This window comes from Choloepus didactylus, chromosome 2 (genome assembly GCF_015220235.1).
Source record: "Choloepus didactylus isolate mChoDid1 chromosome 2, mChoDid1.pri, whole genome shotgun sequence".
In the NCBI taxonomy this organism is placed as follows: domain Eukaryota; kingdom Metazoa; phylum Chordata; class Mammalia; order Pilosa; family Megalonychidae; genus Choloepus; species Choloepus didactylus.
In genome coordinates, this window is record NC_051308.1 from 135,582,081 (window position 1) to 135,603,913 (window position 21,833).

The following is a 21,833-nucleotide window of genomic DNA, read 5'->3' on the forward strand; positions in this document are numbered from 1 at the left end:
ATTTCACTCAACGTAATGTCCTCAAGATTCATCCATGTTGTGCATGTGTTGTGATTTTATTCCATCATATTTATATACCACAGTTTGTTTATCTACTTGTCCACTGATGGACATTTGGGCTGGTTGCATCTCTTGGCAATCAAGAATAATGCCTCTAAAAATATTGGTGTTCAAATGTACTTTCACGTCCCTGTCTTCAGTTTTCTGAATATATACCTAGCAAGTTGATCACTGAATCATCTGGAAATTCTAAACTTAGTTTCCTGAGGAACTGCCACAGTGTCTTCCGGAGTGATTGCACCATTCCACATCCACATGAAGAGTGAATGAGTGTGACTCTCTTTCCACATTCTCTCCAGCACTTGCACTTACAGTTTTATGTTTTTGTTTGTTTGTTTTCTGTAATGGCCATTCTAGTGGGTGTAAGATGTTTTCTCATTGTGGTTTTTATTTGGATTTCCCTAATAGCTAGTGATGTTGAGCATCTTTTCCTGCTTTGGAGCCATTTGTATTTACTCTTTGGAAAAGTGTCTGTCCATGTCTTTTGCCCATTTTTTAAATTGGGTTGTTTGTCCTTTTGTTGTTGAGTTGTAGGATCACTATAAATACTCTGGATATTAAACATTTATCTGATATGTGGCTTTGAAATATTGTCTCCCATTGTATAAGCTCCCTTTTTACTTTCCTGACAAAGTACTTTGATGTGCAGAGGTATTTCAATTTGGAGGCGGTCCCATTTATCTATTTCTTATTTCATTGCTCTGATGGTTAGGTTCATGTGTCAACTTGGCCAGGTGATGGTACCAAGGTGTCTGGTCAAGCAACCACTGGCCTAAACATTAGGCAAGGACATTTGTGGCTGGTTAACAAACCAGAAGGTTGGTTTATTAAATCATCAGCCAATTGGCTGCAGCTTTGACTGACTACAACAACAAAGGGCATGTCTTCCATAATGAGACAATGTAATGAGCTGGATTTAATCCAATCAGTTGAAGACTTTAAAGCAAGGCAGATAGAGGGCCTTCACTTCTTCTTTGACTAACCAGCAAAGCATTTCCTGAGGAGTTCATCAAAATTGCCAGTTCTATCCTGAGAAGTTCATTGGACATCTTCACTGGCTTTGCCAGTTTGCTGCCTGCCCTATGGAATGTGGACTCCTGCATACCCACAGTTGTGTGAGACACTTTTATAAAATCTTATATTTATAGATATCACTTGTTGATTCTGTTTCCCTAGAGAACCCTAATAAACTTGGTACCAGGAGTGGTTCTTGAAAAACAGAATCTTAAAATGGGCTTTTACAATGGATTTTCCACTCTGATTAGATTCAAAGGCACTAATGACTCCCTTTCCAGTAATCAAGATGGCACTGACAGTTCATGAGATGAATTGGCAATGGAGATACACAAAATATCACCCTTTGATTCTCCTAATCATACTCTTGTATGAAGCAAGGCTCTGGGTGACAGTGGTTTTGACACCTTCACAGAGTTTTGCAGAATTAAGAGGTATAAGGATGTTGGCTGGCTGCTCTTAGATACATTGGATAAAGTTAAAAGAGAAAGGGATGAGCTAAAGGCTTCAAATTTAAAACTTAAATGCTGTATGACAGATGTAAAGGTTTCTATGTGTTCCCTGAAAGAACATCTTATTTCCTGTGGCTGCAGACTTGAGATTTCTGAAAATCAGATGCAGACTCTCATTGTGCAAGTAGCATATTTACAATGTAAACTAAAATCTCAACCTCTCAGGGTGTCTGCTATTAAAGTAAAGGCATTGATTGGAAAAGAATGGGATCCTGAAGCTTGGGATGGGGACATATAGATTGATAATAATGTCAGTGAGGACATTGGAACCCTGGGTTCTGCTGAGTCTTTGTTAGATATACCTGTAGCGATCTTTTGGTCTGTCCTGAGGAAACAGCTTCCCAACCTCCAGTCTGCCCTAAGGACCCTGCCATCCAAACTCCACCTAAAGAGATTAACCCTTCAGTGCCTGATAAACTTGTAATCACATCCCCTGAGGAAGCAGCCCTCATTCCTCTGTCTGGAGAGATTAATGCTGTTTCACCAGGTGAAACTGCAACACAATGTCCTGAGGTAAAAGGCTTGAGGGATACTTATAATTCTTTCAGGATCCACCCCCACCACAGTTTTTGCTTCAAGACCTACAACTAGACTAAAATTGCAACAGGCCCTGAAGGTTGAGGTACAAAGTGTGGCCCATGAGGAATTATGCTATACCCCAAAAGAACTGTATGAGTTTTCCAACTTATATACAGAGAAATCAGGGGAATATGCGTGGGAATGGATATTAAGGCTGTGAGGTAATGGTGGAAGGAATATAAAGTTGGATTAGGAGAGGCAGGGCAAGATGGTAGATTGGTGAGGTCTATGTCTTAGTTACTCCTCCAGGGAAGTAGGTAGAAAACCAGGAACTGCATGGACTGGACACCGCAGAGAAATCTGACTTTGGGCATACTTCATACAACACTCATGAAAACATGGACCTGCTGAGATCAGCGAAATCTGTAAGTTTTTGCAGCCAGGAGACCCGTGCCCCTCCCTGCCAGGCTCAGTCCCATGGGAAGAGAGGCTGTCAGCCCCGGGAAGGAAAAGGGAGAACTGCAGTGGCAGCTCTTATCGGAAACTCATTCTACTGATCCAAACTCCAACCATAGACAGACTGAGACCAGACACCAGAGAATCTGAGAGCAGCCAGCCCAGCAGAGAGGAGAAAGGCATAGCAAAAAAACAGCAAGACAAACTCAAAAATAAAAGTGGATGCTTTTTGGAGTTCTGGTGAACATAGAAAGGGGAAGGGCAGAGCTCAGGCCCAGCAGGCTCATTTGCAAAACCCAAAGAAAAATTGATCTCTCTGCCCCCTGGATCTTTCCTTAATAGCCCTAATTGCTTTGTCTCTTAGCATTTCAATAACACATTAGATCTGCCTGGAGGGCCCTTTTTTTGTTTTGTTTTTTCTTTTCTTCCTTTTTTTTTTTAATCTTTTTTTCATTTTCTAAAACAATTACTCTAAGAAGCCCAATACAGAAAGCCTGAAAGACTTGCAATTTGGGCAGGTCAAGACAAGAGCAGAACTGAGAGCTCTGAGACAAAAAGCAATAATCCAGTGGCTGAGAAAATTCACCAAACACCACAACTTCCCAAGAAAAGGGGGGCATCCTCTCAAAGCCATCATCCTGGTGGACAGGAAACACTCCTGCCCATCACTGGCCCCATAGCCCAGAGCTGCCCCAGACAACCCAGTGTGATGGAAGTGCTTCAAATAACATGCATACAACACAAAATTGGGCATGGACATTAGCTTTCCCTGCACCCTCAGCTGGTTGTCCCAGACTTGGGAAGGTGGAGCAGTGGGAATTAACAAGCCCCATTCAGACATCATTTCAGCAGACTGGGAGCCTCCCTACACAGACCGGCAGCCCAGAACAACCCTGGGGAGACAGCACTCACCTGTGACATAGCACAGTCATCCCTCAACAGAGGGCCAGGGGGTGCAAGGCTGAAAGAGGGACCCATTCACAAGTTTCAGGGGCCACACGCCAATACCAAGGACTTGTGGGTCAGTGGCAGAGACAAACTGTGGCAGGACTGAACTGAAGGATTAGACTATTGCAGCAGCTTTAAAACTCCAGGAACACCAGGGAGATTTGGTTGTTAGAGCCGCCCCCCTCCTGACCGCCCAGACACATGCCCCTTATACAGGGCGGGCAACACCAACTACACACGCAAGCTTGGTACACCAACTGGACCCCACAAGACTTACTCCCACACTCACCACAGAGGCAAAGTGGGGGAGAACTAGCTTGAGGGGAACAGGTGGCTAGCAGATGCCACCTGCTGGTTAGTCACAGAAAGTGTACTCCATGAAGCTGTAGACCTGGCAAATTAGAGAGAAGGATTTCAATTGGTCTACAAATCCTAAAAGAACCCTACCAAATTAAGCAAATGCCAAAAGGCCAAAAACAACAGAAAATTTTAAAGCATATGAAAAAACCAGAAGATATGGATAACCCAAGCTCAAGCACCCAAATCAAAAGATCAGAAGAAATACAGTGCTTAGAGCAACTAATTAAAGAACTAAAGATGAATGATGAGACCATGGCACGGGATATAAAGGACATCAAGAAGAGCATGGAACAGGATATAAAGGATATCAAGAAGACCCTAGAAGAGCATAAAGAAGACATTGCAAGACTAAATAAAAAAAATAGATGACCTTACGGAAATTAAAGAAACTGTTGACCAAATTAAAAAGATTCTGGATACTCACAGTGCAAGGCTAGAGGGAGTTGAACAACGAATCAGTGACCTGGAAGATGACAGAATGGAAAATGAAAGCAGAAAAGAAAAAATGGGGAGAAAAATAGAAAAAATCAAAATGGACTTCAGGGATTTGATAGATAATATAAAACATCCAAATATAAGACTCATTGGTGGTCCAGAAGGAGAAGAAAAGGGTAAAGGTCTAGGAAGAGTATTCAAAGAAATTGTTGGGGAAAACTTCCCAAATCTTCTAAACACCATAAATAAACAAATCATAAATGCCCAGTAAACTTCAAGTAGAATAAATCCAAATAAACCCACTCCAAGACATATTCTGATCACGCTGTCAAATACAGAAGAGAAGGAGGAAGTTCTGAAAGCAGCAAGAGAAAAGCAATTCACTACATACAAAGGAAACAGCATAAGACTAAGTAGTGACTACTCAGCAGCCACCATGGAGGCGAGAAGGCAGTGGCATGACATATTTAAAATTCTGAGTGAGAAAAATTTCCAACCAAGAATACTTTATCCAGCAAAGCTCTCCTTCAAATTTGAGGGAGAGCTTAAATTTTTCACAAACAAATGCTGAGAGAATTTGCAAACAAGAGACCTTCCCTACTGGAGATACTAAAGGGAGCCCTACAGACAGAGAAACAAAGAAAGGAGAGAGAGACATGGAGAAAGGTTCAGTACTAAAGAGATTCAGTATGGGTACATTAAAGGATATTAATAGAGAGAGGGAAAAATATATATGACAAACATAAACCAAAGGATAAGATGGATGATTCAAGAAATGCCTTCACGGATATAACATTGAATGTAAATGGATTAAACTTCCCAATTAAAAGGTATAGATTTGCAGAATGGATCAAAAAAAATGAACCATCAATAAGCTGCATACAAGAGACTCATCTTAGACACAGGGACACAAAGAAATGGAAAGTGAAAGGATGGAAAAAAATATTTCATGTCAGCTACTGCCAAAAGAAAGCAGGTTTAGCAATATTAATCTCAGATAAAATAGACTTTAAATGCAGGGATGTTTTGAGAGACAAAGAAGGTCACTACATACTAATAAAAGAGGCAATTCAGCAAGAAGAAATAACAATCATAAATGTTTATCCACCCAATCAAGGTGCCACCAAATACATGAGAGAAACACTGGCAAAAGTAAAGAAAGCAATTGATGTTTCCACAATAATTGTGGGAGACTTCAACACATCACTCTCTCCTATAGATAGATCAACCAGACAGAAGACCAATAAGGAAATTGAAAATGTAAACAATCTGATAAATGAATTGGATTTAACAGACATATATAGAACATTACATCCAAAATCACCAGGATACACATAGTTCTCTAGTGCTCACGGGACTTTCTCCAGAATAGATCATATGCTGGGATATAAAACAAGCCTCAATAAATTTAAAAAGATTGAAATTATCCAAAGCACATTCTCTGCCTACAATGGAATACGATTAGAAGTCAATAACCCTAAGAGACTTAGAAAATTCACTATTACCTGGAGGTTAAACAACACACCCCTAAACAATCAGTGGGTTAAAGAAGAAATAGCAAGAGAAATTGCTAAATATATAGAGACGAATGAAAATGAGAGGACAACATACCAAAACCTATGGGATGCAGCAAAAGCAGTGCTGAGGGGGAAATTTATAGCACTAAATGCATATATTAAAAAGGAAGAAAGAGCCAAAAGCAAAGAACTAATGGATCAACTGAAAAAGCTAGAAAATGAAGAGCAAACCAATCCTAAACCAAGTAGAAGAAAAGAAATAACAAGGATTAAAGCAGAAATAAATGACATAGAGAACAAAAAAAACAAAACAATAGAGAAGATAAATAACCGCCAAAGTTGGTTCTTTGAGAAGATCAACAAGATTGGCAAGCCCCTAGCTAGACTGACAAAATCAAAAAGAGAGAAGACCCATGTAAATAAAATAATGAATGAGAAAGGTGACATTACTGCAGATCCCGAGGAAATTAAAAAAAATTATAAGAGGGTACTATGAACAACTGTATGGCAACAAACTGGATAATGTAGAGGAAACAGACAATTTCCTGGAAACATATGAACAACCTAGATTGACCAGAGAAGAAACAGAAGACCTCAACCAAACAACCACAATCAAAGAGATCCAATCAGTCATCAAAAAGCTTCCCACAAATAAATGCCCAGAGCCAGATGACTTCACAGGAGAATTCTACCAAACTTTCCAGAAAGAACTGACACCAATCTTACTTAAACTCTTTCAAAACATTGAAGAAAATGGAACACTACCTAACTCATTTTATGAAGCTAACATCAATCTAATACCAAAACCAGGCAAAGATGCTACAAAAAAGGAAAACTACCGGCCAATCTCCCTAATGAATATAGATGCAAAAATCCTCAATAAAATACTTGCAAATCAAATCCAAAGACACATTAAAAAAATCACACACCATGACAAAGTGGTGTTCATTCCAGGCATGCAAGGATAGTTCAACATAAGAAAATCAATCAATGTATTACAACACATTAACAAATCAAAAGGGAAAAATCAAATGATCATCGCAATAGATGCTGAAAAAGCATTTGACAAAATCCAACATCCTTTTTTGATAAAAGCACTTCAAAAGGTAGGAATTGAAGGAAACTTCCTCAATATGATAAAGAGCATATATGAAAAACCCACAGCCAGCATAGTACTCAATGGTGAGAGACTGAAAGCCTTCCCTCTAAGATCAGGAACAAGACAAGGATGCCCGCTATCACCACTATTATTCAACATTGTGCTAGAAGTTCTAGCCAGGGTAATCCGGCAAGACAAAGAAATAAAAGGCATCCAAATTGGAAAGGAAGAAGTAAAACTGTCATTGTTTGCAGATGATATGATCTTATATCTGGAAAACCCCAAGAAATTGATGATACAGCTACTAGAGCTAATAAACAAATTTAGCAAAGTAGCAGGATAGAAGATTAATGCACAAAAGTCAGTAATGTTTCTATATTCTAGAAATGAACAAACTGAAGAGACACTCAAGAAAAAGATACCATTTTCAATAGCAACTAAAAAAATCAAGTACCTAGGAATCAACTTAACCAAAGATGTAAAAGACCTATACAAAGAAAACTACATAACTTTATTAAAAGAACTAGAAGGGGACCTTAAAAGATGGAAAAGTACTCCATGTTCATGGATAGCAAGGCTAAATGTCATCAAGATGTCAATTCTACCCAAACTCTTCAACAGATTGAATGAAATCCCAATCAAAATTCCAAAAACCTACTTTGCAGACTTGGAAAAGCTAGTTATCAAATTTATTTGAAAAGAGAAGATGCCTCAAATTGTAAAGACACTCTAAAATAGAAAAAACAAGTGGGAGGACTTACACTCCCTGACTTTGAAGCTTATTATAAAGCCACAGTTGTCAAAACAGCATGGTACTGGCACAAAGACAGACATATAGATCAATGGAATCAAATTGAGAATTTGGAGATAGACCCCCAGATCTATGGCCAACTGATCTTTGATAAGGCCCCCAAAGTCACTGAACTGGGTCATAAAGTTCTTTGCAACAAATGGGGCTGGGAGAGTTGGATATCCATATCCAAAATAATGAAAGAGGACCCCTACTTCACACCCTACACAAAAATTAACTCAAAATGGACCAAAGATCTCAATATAAAAGAAAGCACCATAAAACTCCTAGAAGATATTGTAGGAAAACATCTTCAAGACCTTGTATTAGGTGGCCACTTCCTAGACTTTACACCCAAAGCACAAGCAACAAAAGAAAAAAATAGATAAATGGGAACTCCTCAAGCTTAGAAGTTTCTGTACCTTAAAGGAATTTCTCAAAAAGGTGAAGAGGCAGCCAACTGAATGGGAAAAATTTTTGGAAACCATGTATCTGACAAAAGACTGATATCTTGCATATATAAAGAAATCCTACAACTCAATGATGATAGTACAGACAGGCCAATTGTAAAATGGGCAAAAGATATGAAAAGACATTTCTCTGAAGAGGAAATACAAATGGCCAAGAAACACATGAAAAAATGTTCAGCTTCACAGCTATTAGAGAGATGCAAATTAAGACCACAATGAGATACCATCTCACACCAATTAGAATGGCTGCCATTAAACAAACAGGAAACTACAAATGCTGGAGGGGATGTGGAGAAATTGGAGCTCTTATTCATTGTTGGTAGGACTGTATAATGGTTCAGCCACTCTGGAATTCAGTCTGGCAGTTCCTTAGAAAACTAGATATAGAGATACCCTTTGATCCAGTGATTGCACTTCTCGGTATATACCCGGAAGATCGGAAAGCAGTGACACTAACAGATATCTGCACGCCAATGTTCATAGCAGCATTATTCACAATTGCCAAGAGATGGAAACAACCCAAATGTCCTTCAACAGATGAGTGGATAAATAAAATGTGGTATATACACATGATGGAATACTACACGGCAGTAAGAAGGAACAATGTTGTGAAACATATGACAACATGGATGAACCTTGAAGACATAATGCTGAGCGAAATAAGCCAGGCACAAAAAGACAAATATTATATACTACCACTAATGTGAACTTTGAAAAATGCAAAATGAATGGTTTATAATGTAGAATGTAGGGGAACTAGTGATAAAGAGCAATTAAGGAAGGGGGAACAATAATCCAAGAAGAACAGATAAGCTATCATGGGTAAATTTAATGTTCTGGGAATGCCCAGGAATGAGTATGGTCTGTTAATTTCTGATGGGTATAGTAGGACCAAGTTCACAGAAATGTTGCTATATTAGGTTACTTTCTTGGGGTAGAGTAAGAAAATGTTGGAAGTAAAGTAGTTATCTTAGGTTAGTTGTCTTTTTCTTACTACCTTGTTATGGTCTCTTTGAAATGTTCTTTTATTGTATGTGTTGATTTTTTTTTTATTTTCATTTTTTTTATTTTTTTTTTTATTTTTCATACAGTTGATTTAGAAAAAAAAGTTTAAAGAAAAACAAAACGAGGAAAAAAATATGCAGAGCCCCCTTGAGGAGCTGGTGGAGAATGCAGGGATATTGGCCTGCCCTACCTCAATGGTTGCTAACATGCCCACAGACATAGGGGATTGGTGGTTTGATGGATTGAGCCCTCTACCATGGAATTTGCCCTTGGGAAGACTTTTGCTGCAAAGGAGAGGCTAGGCCTCCCTATAATTGTGCCTAAGAGCCTCCTCCCAAATGCCTCTTTGTTGCTCAGATGTGGCCCTCTCTCTCTAGCTAAGCCAACTTGAAAGGTGAAATCACTGCCCTCCCCCCTACGTGGGATCAGACACCCAGGGGAGTGAATCTCCCTGGCAACGTGGAATATGACTCCTGGGGAGGAATGTAGACCCGGCATTGTGGGATGGAGAACATCTTCTTGACCAAAAGGGGGATGTGAAAGGAAATGAAATAAGCTTCAGTGGCAGAGAGATTCCAAAAGGAGCCGAGAGGTCACTCTGGTGGGCACTCTTATGCACAATATAGACAACCCTTTTTACGTTCTAATGAATTGGGGTAGCTGGTGGTGGATACCTGAAATTATCAAACTACAACCCAGAACCCATGAATCTTGAAGACAATTGTATAAAAATGTGGCTTATGAGGGGGGACAGTGGGATTGGTTGGGGCATAGGGATCACACTCTCATTTGTCTAGTTTGTGGATGGATGAGTGGAAAGGTGGGGGAAGGAAACAAACAAAGTAACAAACAGACAAGGGCTCCCAGTGTTCTTTTTTACTTTAGTTGCTTCTTTTCACTTTGATTGTTATTCTGGTTATTTTTGTGTGTGAGGTAATGAGGGTGTCGGGGATTGATTTTGGTAATGGATGTACAACTACGTAATGGTACTGTGAACAATCAAATGTATGATTTGTTTTGTATGACTGTGTGGTATGCAAATATATCTCAATAAAATGAATAATTAAAAAAAAAGACTCATACAGAAACTTAAGAAGAAAGCCACTGGGCTTTCTAACATAGACCTTTAAGGTTAATGGGATTTATTTTAACTAACCAGGATCCCTAAAGGGCACACTGCTGAATGGTCTATAGTAGGTTGAATTGTTTACCCAAAAAAGATATGCCCAAGTTGTGACCCCCAGTATCTGTAATGGGACCTTATTTGCAAATAAGATCTTTGAGGATATAATTAAGGAGCTTGAGGTGTTATTGTACTGGATTGTGTGGGCCCCAAATCCAATGATTGTTGTCCTTACAAGGTGAGGAAAGGACAAAGACACCCAGAAAAAAAGAGGTCCATGCAAAGATGGAGGCAGAGAGTGGAATTATGCTGCCACAAGCCAAGGAAACCCTGGGGCCACCAGAAATTGGAAGAGGTAAGGAAGGAATCTTCCCTAGAGCCTTCAGAGGGCACATGGCCCTACTGACATCTTGATTTGGGACTTCTAACCTCCAGAACTGGGAGAGAATAAGTTTGGGTTGTCTTAAGCCACCACATTTGTGGTAAGTTATTATGGCAGCTCTAGGAAATTAGTAAAGGGTCCAAGTATAATGATTTTGATATAAGGATATTTTGACCAAGTGTCAAGGGGATAGACTGTGCAGAAAGGAGTTAACATAGCAGGTCTGAGATGGCTCTCCCTAGAAATACCTCTTGGCCAGGTTTGCCCTTGGCTGGTCAATAACATTTCACATGTGTTATCACAATTTTTGCTGGAGGAATTAAGTACATCCTATGTGACTCCACTGGGAGATGACTCTTGGAAGCTTGTGTCTGGTTTCCTCCAGACTTCACCCCCATGTACCTTTTCCCTTTGATGATTTTGCTTTGTATCCTTTCATTGTAATAAATCATTGCTGTGAGTACAATCAAAAAAAAAGGTTGGATTAGCCTGAATTCAATGTTATGGGCCCACTAAGCAAAGATTCTGCATTCAATGTTGTAGCTCCGGGGGTTAGAAAGGGTATTAACAGTTGGCTTGGGTGGTTTGCTGAAACATGGATCAAAAGGTGACCAACATTACCTGAGGTCAAAATGCCAGAAATGCCCTGGTATACTGTAGAGGAAGAGATTCAAAGGCTTAGAAAGATTGGAATGTTAGAGTGGATTTACCATTGAAGACCTGCACTCACACCCCTGGAATGTCCAGAGGACACACCTTTTTACCAGGACTGTGAGGAATAAATTTGTGAGACTAGCTCCATTATCTCTGAAGAGCTCTGTAGTTGCCCTTCTCTGCAGGTCAGATATTACTGTGGTAATTGCTGTCACTAAGCTGGAATCCTTAAACACAATGGGAATAATCAAATCCCGAGTTGGCAGAAGCCACATGGCAGCAGTTAATCAACAAAGACAAGGTGGGCATGTCTACCATAAAGGAAAACAGGCTCAAGACAGCAGTCAAAATAATCTGCCTCACACAGACTTACAGCATTGACTAGTAGATCATGGAGTACCTAGCAGTAAATAGATAGGCAATCTACTAAATTCTTGATTGAGCTGTATAAGCAGAAAAATTCTAGGTCAAATGAACAAAAGTCCATGTTGAGTTACAAAAACAGAGTCATGGCCCCTTATTCAATTCCCAGACTTGAGACAGTTTACAGATCCAGAGCCCCTTTAATGAAGGTAAGTCCGGGTACCCTTGTTGAAGGACCTTGTCATACTGCCAAAAATTTATACTGTTAATCTTCCTCCCAGCTTTCCCCAGGGGACCTATGGCCTTTTACCAGGGTAACTGTGCTTTGGGGAAAAGGAAATGATCAGATATTTGGGGGATAGTTAGTCACTGAGTCAGAAGTGACATTAACACCAGGAGACCCAAAACATCACTCTGGTCCACAAGTCAGAGTTGCAGCTTACAGAAGTCAGGTAAATGATGGAGTTTTAGCTCAGATCCATCTCACAGTGGGTCCAGTGAGTCCCCAGACATATTCTGCGGTTATTTCCTCACTTTCAGAATGCATAATTGGAATAGGCATACTCAGGAACAGGCAGAATCCTCAAATTGGTTCCCTGACTCATGGAGTGAGGGCTATTATTGTAAGAAGGCCAAGTGTAAGTTGCTAGAATTGCCCTTGCCTAGCAAAATAGTGAACCAGAAGCAATACCATATTCCTGGAGCAATTGCAGAGATTAGTGCTACTCTTAAGGACTTGAAGGATGCAGGGGTGGTGATCCCCACCACATCTCCCTTCAACTTTCCTATTTGGCCTGTGCAGAAAACAGATGGGTCTGGGAAGATGGCAGTGGATTTTCATAAGCTTAACCAGATGGTGACTCCAATTGCTGCTGTTGTTCCAGATATGGTATCATTGCTTGAGCAAATCAGCACATCCCCTGGTACCTGGTATACAGCTATTGATCTGGCAAATGTTTTTTTTTTTTTTTTTTTTCTCAATAGCTGATGGTAAGGATCACCAGAAACAGTTTAAATTCAGCTGGCAAGGCCAGCAGTTTACATTCACTGTGCCACCTCATGGGTATATCAACTCTCCAGCCCTATGTCATAATACTGTCTGCAGGGAATGTGATCATTTCTTTATCCCACAAGATATCACACTGGTCCATTATTGGTGATATCAAGTTGATTGGACTTAGTGAGCAAGAAGTAGCAACTTCTCTAGATTTATTGGAAAGGTATTTGCATGACAGAGAATGGGAGATAAATATAACAAAAATACAAGGGTCTTCCACCTCAGTAAAATTTCTAGGTGTCCAGTGGTGTAGGACATGACAGGATATCCCTTCTAGGGTGAAGGATAAGCTGTTGCATATGGCCCCTCCTATGACCAAAAAAGAGGCACAATGTTTTCTGGCCTCTTTGGATTTTGGGTAGAATATATTCCCCATTTGAATGTGCTACTCTGACCCATTTGACCAGAAAATCTTCTAGTTTTGAATGGGGACCAAAACAAAGATGAGGCTCTGATACAGGTCCATGCTGCTGTGTAAGCTGCTTTGCCACTTGGACCATATGATCTAACTGATCCAACGGTGCTGAAGTGTCAGTGGCAAATAGACATGTTGTTTGGAGCCTTTAGAAGGCTCCTATAGGAGAATCACAAGGCAGGCCCTTAGGATTTTGGAGTGAAGCCTTGCCATCATCCACAGATAACTACTCTCCATTTGAGAAAAAGCTTTTGGTCTGCTATTGGGCCTTAGTAGAGGCAGAATGCTTAAGCATCTGCCACCAAGTAACCATGAGACCTGAGTTAACTATCATGAGCTGGGTGTTATCTGACCTGCCAAGCCACAAATTGGGCATGCATAGCAGCACTCCATCATAAAATGGAGGTCCTGAAAGCACAAGTTACATGAAGAAGTGACCCAAATGCCCATGGTCCCCACTCCTGCCACATTACCTTCTCTTTTCCAGCCTATAGCTATGACATCTTGGGGAGTTCCTTACAATCAGTTGACTGAGGAAGAGAAAACTCAGTCCTGGTTTACAGATGGTTCTGCAAGATATGTAGGCAATACCCTAAAGTGGACAGCTGCAGCACTGCAGCCCCTTTCTGGGATGTCCATGAAAGACAGTGGTGAGGGGAAATCCTCCCAGTGGGCAGAACTTTGAGGAATGCACTTGTTCACTTTGCTTGGAAAAAGAACTGGCCAGAAGTGCATTTGTATACTGATTCATGGGCTGTTGCTAATGGTTTGGCTGGATGGTCAGGGACTTGGAAGAAACATGATTAGAAAATTGGTGACAAAGAAGTCTGGGGAAGAGGTATGTGGAGAGATCTTTCTGAATGGGCAGAAAACATATTTGTGTCCCATGTGAATACTCACCAGAGGGTGGCCTCAGCAGAAGAAGATTTTAATAATCAAGTGGATAAAATGACCCATTTGGTGGACTTCTGTCACTGACCAATGGGCTCATGAACAAAATGGTCATGGTGGTAGGGATGGACATCATGCATGGGCCCAACAATTTGGATGTCCACTCACCAAATCTGACCTGGTCACAGCCACTGCTGAATGCCCAATATGCCAGTAGCGGAGACCCACACTCAGTCCCTGATATGGTACATTCCCTGAGGTGATCTGCCTGCTACCTGGTGGCGGGTTGATTACATTGGATCATTTCCATCACAGAAGGGACAATGATTTGTTCTTACTGGAATAGACACATACACTGGGTATGAATTTGTCTACCCTTCATGAAATGCTTCCACCAAATCTACCTACCTTGGACTTACAGAATGCCTTATCCACCATCATGGTATTCCACACAGCATTGCTTCTGACCAAGGAACCCAGTTCACAGCAAGTGAAGTGAGGGAATGGGCACATGTTCATGGAATTCTCTGGTCTTACCACATTCCCCATCTTCCAGAGGCAGCTGGGTTGATGGAACAGTGGAATGGCCTGTTGAATACTCAATTATGGGGCTAACTAGGTAGCAATACCTTGCAGGGCTTGTGCAGTGTTCTCTAGGAGGCTGTTTATGCTCTGTATCAGCATCCACTCTATGATGCTTTTTCTCCCATTGCCAGGATTCATGGGTCCAGGAATCTAGGAGTGGAAACAGGAGTTGCACCTCTCACTATCACTCCTAGTGATCCAGTAGGAAAATTTTTGCTTCCTTTCGCTGCAAGCTTAAACTCTGCTGGTCTGCAAGTCTTGATTCCAGAAGGAGGAAGGCTTCCACCAGGAAACACAACAGTAATTCCATTGAACTCGAAGTTAAGGCTGCCATCTGGCCTCTTTGGGCTTCTTATGCCTCTGAATCAAAAGGCACTGAAGTGGATTACTGTACTGGCTGAGGTGATTGATCTTGAATATCAAGGGGAAATAGCACTGTAACTACACAATGGAGGTAAAGAAGAGTTTTCCTGGGATACAGGAGATCCCCTAAGGCGTCTCTTAGCACTACCATGCCCTGTGATTCAAGTCAATGGAAAACTGCAACAACCCAATCTAGGCAGGACTACCAATGGCCAAGAAACTTCAGGAATGAAGGTTTGGGTCACCCCACCAGGCAAAGAACCACAGCCACCTGAAGTGCTTGCTGAGGGTAAAGGGAACAGGGAATGGGTAGTGGAAGAAGGTAGTGATAAATATGGACAATGTCCATGTGACCACTTACAGAAACAAGGACTATGTATGAATATATCCTCCTTCTTTTGCTATGAGTATGTTTGTATTTGTCTGTGAAGCAAATATCTTTACTTTCTTCTCTATATTATCCCCTTATCATATGGCATAAGCTGCATTGTTCATTTTGCAGTACTTAAGTTAAAGTAGCAATTTTAAGAGTTAATATCACCGTAAGACTTGCACCCTATTCTGGAGAGATTTAGTGCATTTCCAGTTGTATGCAGGACAGCAGAGTATTGTTAGGTGAAATATATATCTGTTATTGTTTTCTACTTAGAGATAAAGTATGATTTAAGGTGATGTGTATAACTGCCAAGTTGACAAGGGGTGGACTTTGATGGTTATGTTCATGTGTCAACTTGGCCAGGTGATGGTACCCAGGTGTCTGGTCAAGCAACCACTGGCCTAACTGTTACTGCAAGGACATTTGTGGCTGGTTAATAATCCAGAATGTTGGTTTATTAAATCATCAGTCAGTTGGCTGCAGCTTTGACTGATTGCATCAATGAAGGGCATGTCTTCCACTATGAGAAAATGCAATCAGCTGGATTTAGTCCAATCAGTTGAAGACATTTAAGCAAGGCAGATAGAGGACTTCACTTCTTCTTTGGCTAACCATGAAGCATTTCCTGAGGAGTTCATCAAAGCTGACAGTTTGTTTCCTGAGGAGTTCATACAACATGTTCATTGGAGTTGCCAGTTTGCTGCATGTCCTACAGAACTTGGACTCATGCATACCACAGTTGTGTGAGAAACTTTTATAAACTTTTATATTTTAAGATATCACTTGTTGATTCTGTTTCCCTAGAGAACCCTAATACAATTGCTCATGCTTTGGGTGTAAGGACATTGGAAACTACCTCCTATCACAAGATCTTTAAGATATTTCCCTATATCTTCTAAAAGTTTTATGGTCTTAGCTGTAATATTTATTTCTTTGATCCATTTTGAGTTAATTTTGGTATAAGGTGTGAGATACAGGTCCTCTTTCATTCTTTTGGATATGGATATCTATTTCTCCAAACACCATTTATTGAAGAGACTGCTCTGTCCCACTGTGTTGGCTTGACTATATTATCAAAGATCAACTGTCCATAGACAAGGGTGTCTATTTCTGTTTACTTTGATTCCTTTGGTCAGTATACTAAATTTATGCCAGTACCATGCTGTTTTAACCACAGTAGCTTTGTAATATGGTTAAAGTGAGGTAGTGTGAGACTTCATACTTCATATTTTTTCTCAAATATTTTTAGCTATTTCAGGCAACCCATTCTTCCAAATAAATTTGACCATTGGTTTTTCTATTTCTGCAAAGTGAATTGTTGGGATTTTATTTTCATTGCATTTAATCTGTAGATCAATTTGGTCAAATTGATATCTTAACTGTATTTAGTCTTCCAATACATGAACACAGTATGTCCCTCCATTTATTTAGGTCTTTATCTTGATTTCCTTCTCAGATTGCTGCTCAATAGTGTATAGAAATACTACTGATTTTTGCATGTTGATCTTGTATCCTGCCACTTTACTGTACTTGTTTATTAGCCCTAGTAACTTAACTGTATATTTTTGTGGATTTCTATATATAGATTAATGCCATCTGCAAACAGTGAAAGTTTCACTTCTTCCTTTCCAATTTTGATTCACTTCTTCTTCCTGCCTAATTGCTCTAGCTAGAACTTTCCGCACAATGTTGAATAACAATTTTAAAAGTGGACACCTTTTCTTATTCCTGATCTTAGAGGGAAAACATTCAGTCTTTCCCCATTGAGTATGTTAGCTGTGGGTGTTTTATATATTCACAGTATCATGTTGAGGAAGTTTCCTTCTATTCCTATCCTTCAAAGTGTTTTAATCAAGAAAGGATGCTGAATGTTGTCAAATGCCTTTTCTGCATCAATGGAGATCCTCATGTGGTTTTATCTTCTTTAACTTATTGATATGTGGCCCTAGTTTTCTAATGCTGCCATTATGCAAAATCCCAGAATTGGATTGCCTTTTATAAAGGGGTTTTATTAGGTTATAAATTCACAGTTTTAATACCATAAAAGTACCCACACTAAGGCATCAAAAATACAATACCTTCACTGAAGAAAGACTAATGGTGTCTGGAACACCTCCATCAGCTGGGAAGGCATGTGGCTGGTGTCTGCTGGTGCTTTGCTCCTGGGTTGCATTTCAAAATGGCTTTCTCTAAAATATCTGGGCTCCTTTTCTCTCAGCTCCTATGCATCATTTCTTGTTCTGCCAGTGTGTTTCTCTCTGTGTCTGGGAGTCCTCTCTTAACATCTCCAGGGCAAACTGTGACCTTCATCACTTAGCTTAGCATCTCCAAAAGTCTGTCTGCATCTCCAAGTATGTGTCAGTTTGGATGTATTATGTCCCCCAAAAGGCCATGTTCTTTGATGCAATCTTGTGGGGGAAGATATATCAGTGTTGATTAAGTTGGAATCCTTTGAGTGTTTCCATGGAGATGTGACTCAATCAACTGTAAGTGAAACACTTGATTGGATAATTTCCATGGAGATATGCACCCAGCCCATTCAGGGTGGGTCTTGATTTAATCATTGGAGTCATATAAAAAACATCACAAACAGAAGGAACTCAGAGCAGCTTGAGTGACATTTTGGAGAGCACTGAGAGAGACATTTTGAAGATGGTTGTTGAAAGCTGATGCTGACATTTTGGAGAATGCCATTTTGAAATGCAACCTGGGAACAAGCAGACACCAGCCATATGCCTTCTCAGCTAACAGAGGTTTTCTGGATGCCAATGGCCTTTCTGCAGTGAAGGTACCCTATTGTTGATTCTTTACCTTTTACACTTTATGGCCTTAAGACTGCAACTTTGTAACCAAATAAACCCCTTTATAAAAGCCTATCCTTTTCTGGTATTTTGCATTACAGCAACATTAGCAAACTGAAACAAAGTATCTCAAAGCAGCAGCATGTTTGTCTCTTCTGGGGCCCATAACAATTTCAAACCAGCACATGTGGTGTGTTATGCTAATAATTCCTTGTGTTGAAACACTGTTGCATACCTGGAATGAAAACCACTTGGAAATGGTGTATAATTCTTTTTATGGACTGTTAGATTTGATTTACAAGTATTTTGTTGAGAATTTTTGAATCTATAGTCATTAAAAACATTGGTTTTTAATGTTTTTTCCTTGTAGTGTCTTTGTCTGGCTTTTGCATTAGGGTGATGTTGGTTTCATAGAATGAGTTATGTAGCTTTCCCTTGTCTTCAGTTTTTTGAAAAGTTTGAGCAAGATTGTGCTAATTCTTTCTTGAATGCTTGGTAGAATTCACATGTGAAGCCATCTGGTCCTTGACTTTTCTTTTCCGGGAGTTTTCCAATTACTGACTCAACCACTTGTGGCTAGTTTGTTGAGGTTTTCTATTTCTTCTTAAGTCAATATTGATTCTTCATGTTTTTCCAGGAAGTTCATTTTGTGTAAGTTGTCTGATTTGTTATCATATTGTTGTTCATAGTATCTCCTTTATTTCTGTAGAGTCAGTAGTTATTTCTCCCTTCTTATTTCTGATTTTATGTATTTCCATGCCATCTTTTTTTTTTTTTTTTTTCCTTGTCAGCCTAGTTAAGGGTTCATCGATTTTATTGGTTTTGTCAAAGAACCAACTTCTGGTTTTGCTGATTCTCTCTATTGTTTTCAGATTCTCAAATCCATTTATTTCTGCCATACTTTTTGTGATTTTTTTTCCTTATGTTTGCTTTGGAGTTAGTTTGCTATTCTTTCTCTAAGTCTTCCAGGTGAGCAGTTAAGTCATTGATTTTTACTCTTTCTTCATTTGTGAGGTATGCTTTTAGGGCAAAAAGTTTCCCTCTCAGCACTGCCTTTGCTGCACCCCATAAGTTTTGATATGTTGTGTTTTCACATTTTTATTCACCTCAAGATATTTACTGATTTCTCTTGTAATTTCTTCCTTGGCCCTCCATATATTTAAGACTGTGCTGTTTTAGCCTCCATATATTTGTAAATTTTCCAGCCTTCTGCCTGTTATTGATTTCCAACTTCATTCCTTTATTATTTCAGAAAGTGTTTCATATAATTTCTATCTTTTTAAATTTATTGAGACTTGCTTTGTTATGCAATATGTGCTAGATCTTGGAGAATGATCCATGAACACTTGAGGACAATGTATATCCTGCTGTTTTTGGGTACAATGCTCTGTAAATGTCTGCTAAGTCTATTTCATTTACCATATTATTCAAAATCTCTGTTTTCTTATTGATCCTCTGTCTAGATGTTCTATCCATTGATGAGAGTTGTGTACTGAAGTCTCCAACTATTATTGCAAAAGGCTTCTCCCATCAGTATTGTGAGTGTTTGCATCATGTATTTTGGAGCACTCTGGCTCAGTGCATAGATATTTATGATTGTTACTTTCTTGATGGATTTTCCCCTTTTATCACATAGTGTCCTTCTTTGTCTCTTAATTGTTTTGCATTTGAAGTCTAATTTTTCTGATATTAGTCTAGCTGCCTTGCTATTTTTTTGGTTGTTTGCATGAAATATCTTTTTCTAAAACTTTCACTTTTAACCAGTTGTTGTCAATGGGTCTTATAGGCAACATATAGATTGATCCTGTTTTTGTTTTGTTTTGTTTTGTTTTGTTTTGTTTTGTTTTATCCATTCTGCCAATCTATGTCTTTCGATTGGGGAGTCTAATCTAGTAACATTTAATAAATGCAGTACTTTCTCAAAACTTTTTTCTTTGGATTTTATATGGCATATCTCACTTTTTTTTCTTTTTTTTTTAACCCTCTTATTTACACTTTCTGCTAATCTTCATTTCTACACTCTTCTCCAAACCTTTCTCTTCCACCTTTTGCTATCTGCCTGAAGCACTCCCTTTATATATATATATATATATATATATATATATATATATATCCTTTATATATATATATATATATTTATATATATATATATATATTTATATATATCCTTTATATATATATATATATATATATATATATATATATATATATATATATTTTGTAGAGCATGTCTCTTGTTCATGAACTCTCTCTGTTTCTGTTTATTTATAAATATTTTAAACTCTCTCTCACTTTTGTAGGACCTTTTTGCAAGATATAGAATTCTTGGTTAGCCTTTTTTCTCTTTCAGTATCTTAAATATATTATAGCACTCCCTTCTCACCTCCATGGTTTTGGCTGAGAGATCCACACTTAATCTTATCAAGCTTCCCTTGTACGTGATGGATTCCTGTTCTCTTGCTGCTTTCAGAATTCTCTATTTTCCTTTGACATTTGACAATCTGATTAGTAACTGTCTTGGAGTGGGTCTATTTGGACCTCTTCTTTTTTGGGTACACTGGAGTTCTTGTAGCTGTAATTTTGTCTTTCATAAGAATAGGCAAATTTTCAGTGATTATTTCCTCCATTATTCTTTATGCCCCTTTTCCCTTCTCTTTTGCTTCTGGGGCATCCATCACATGTATATTTGTGTACTTCATGTTTTCATCCACTTTCTGAGACTCTGCTCATATTTTTCCATTTTTTTCCCATCTCTTCTTTTGTATGTAGGATTTCAAATGTAGTATCTTCTAGTTCACTAATCCTTTCTTCTTGTTGGGTGGAACTTTTTGATTGTTTCCATGGAGATGTGACTCACCCAACTGTGGTGAGACCTTTGATTAAATTATTTCCATGGATGTGTGGATCCCATCCATTCAGGATGAGTCTTGATTAGTTCATTGGAGTAGTTCAGAAAGCTCAATAGCCAACAAACATGCCTATTCAAATATGCTGTGGTATGCCTCCATTATGTTTTTCATCTCTTCTATTGTGCCTTTCCTTCCCATAAAATCTGTTATTTGTTTTTTTCAATCTTTTGAGTTCTTCTGTATGGACACCTTGTGCCTTCTTTATATCCTACATATCTTTTGTCACATTTTCTTTAATTCATTGACTTGATTTAGATTTCTTTGAACATCTTTAATTAGTTTTTCTCAACTCCTGTATCTCAGCTGATGTGTTAGTTTGCTCCTCTGGGCCATATCTTCATCCTTCCTGGTATGAGGTGTGATTTTTTTTTTTTTTTTTTTTTTTTTTGGTGTGTAGACATCTAATTTTCTTGATCAGTTCATTCTAGAGTTTATTTTCTCTCTTTTGCCTTGAGTTTTCTTGTGGATTAACTTTGTTCTCTATCTGTCCATCTCTCTCACTGGTCAGTTGTCAGGTTGGCTTTCCTTCCAAATCTCCCCTGAAAACCAGGCACTCACTGTGACCTTCCTCAGGGATGGGGGTTAGGCACTGGGCACCACAGCAAGGTCTCTGCATGTGGTTAAACAATTCTGCTGGCTCCCAGTGGTACTCTGTTTCTTGCCTGCCAGCAAGACCTGTTTTTATTTTATTTAAGAGTCATGCTTTAACAGTTAAGTCATCCATATTTC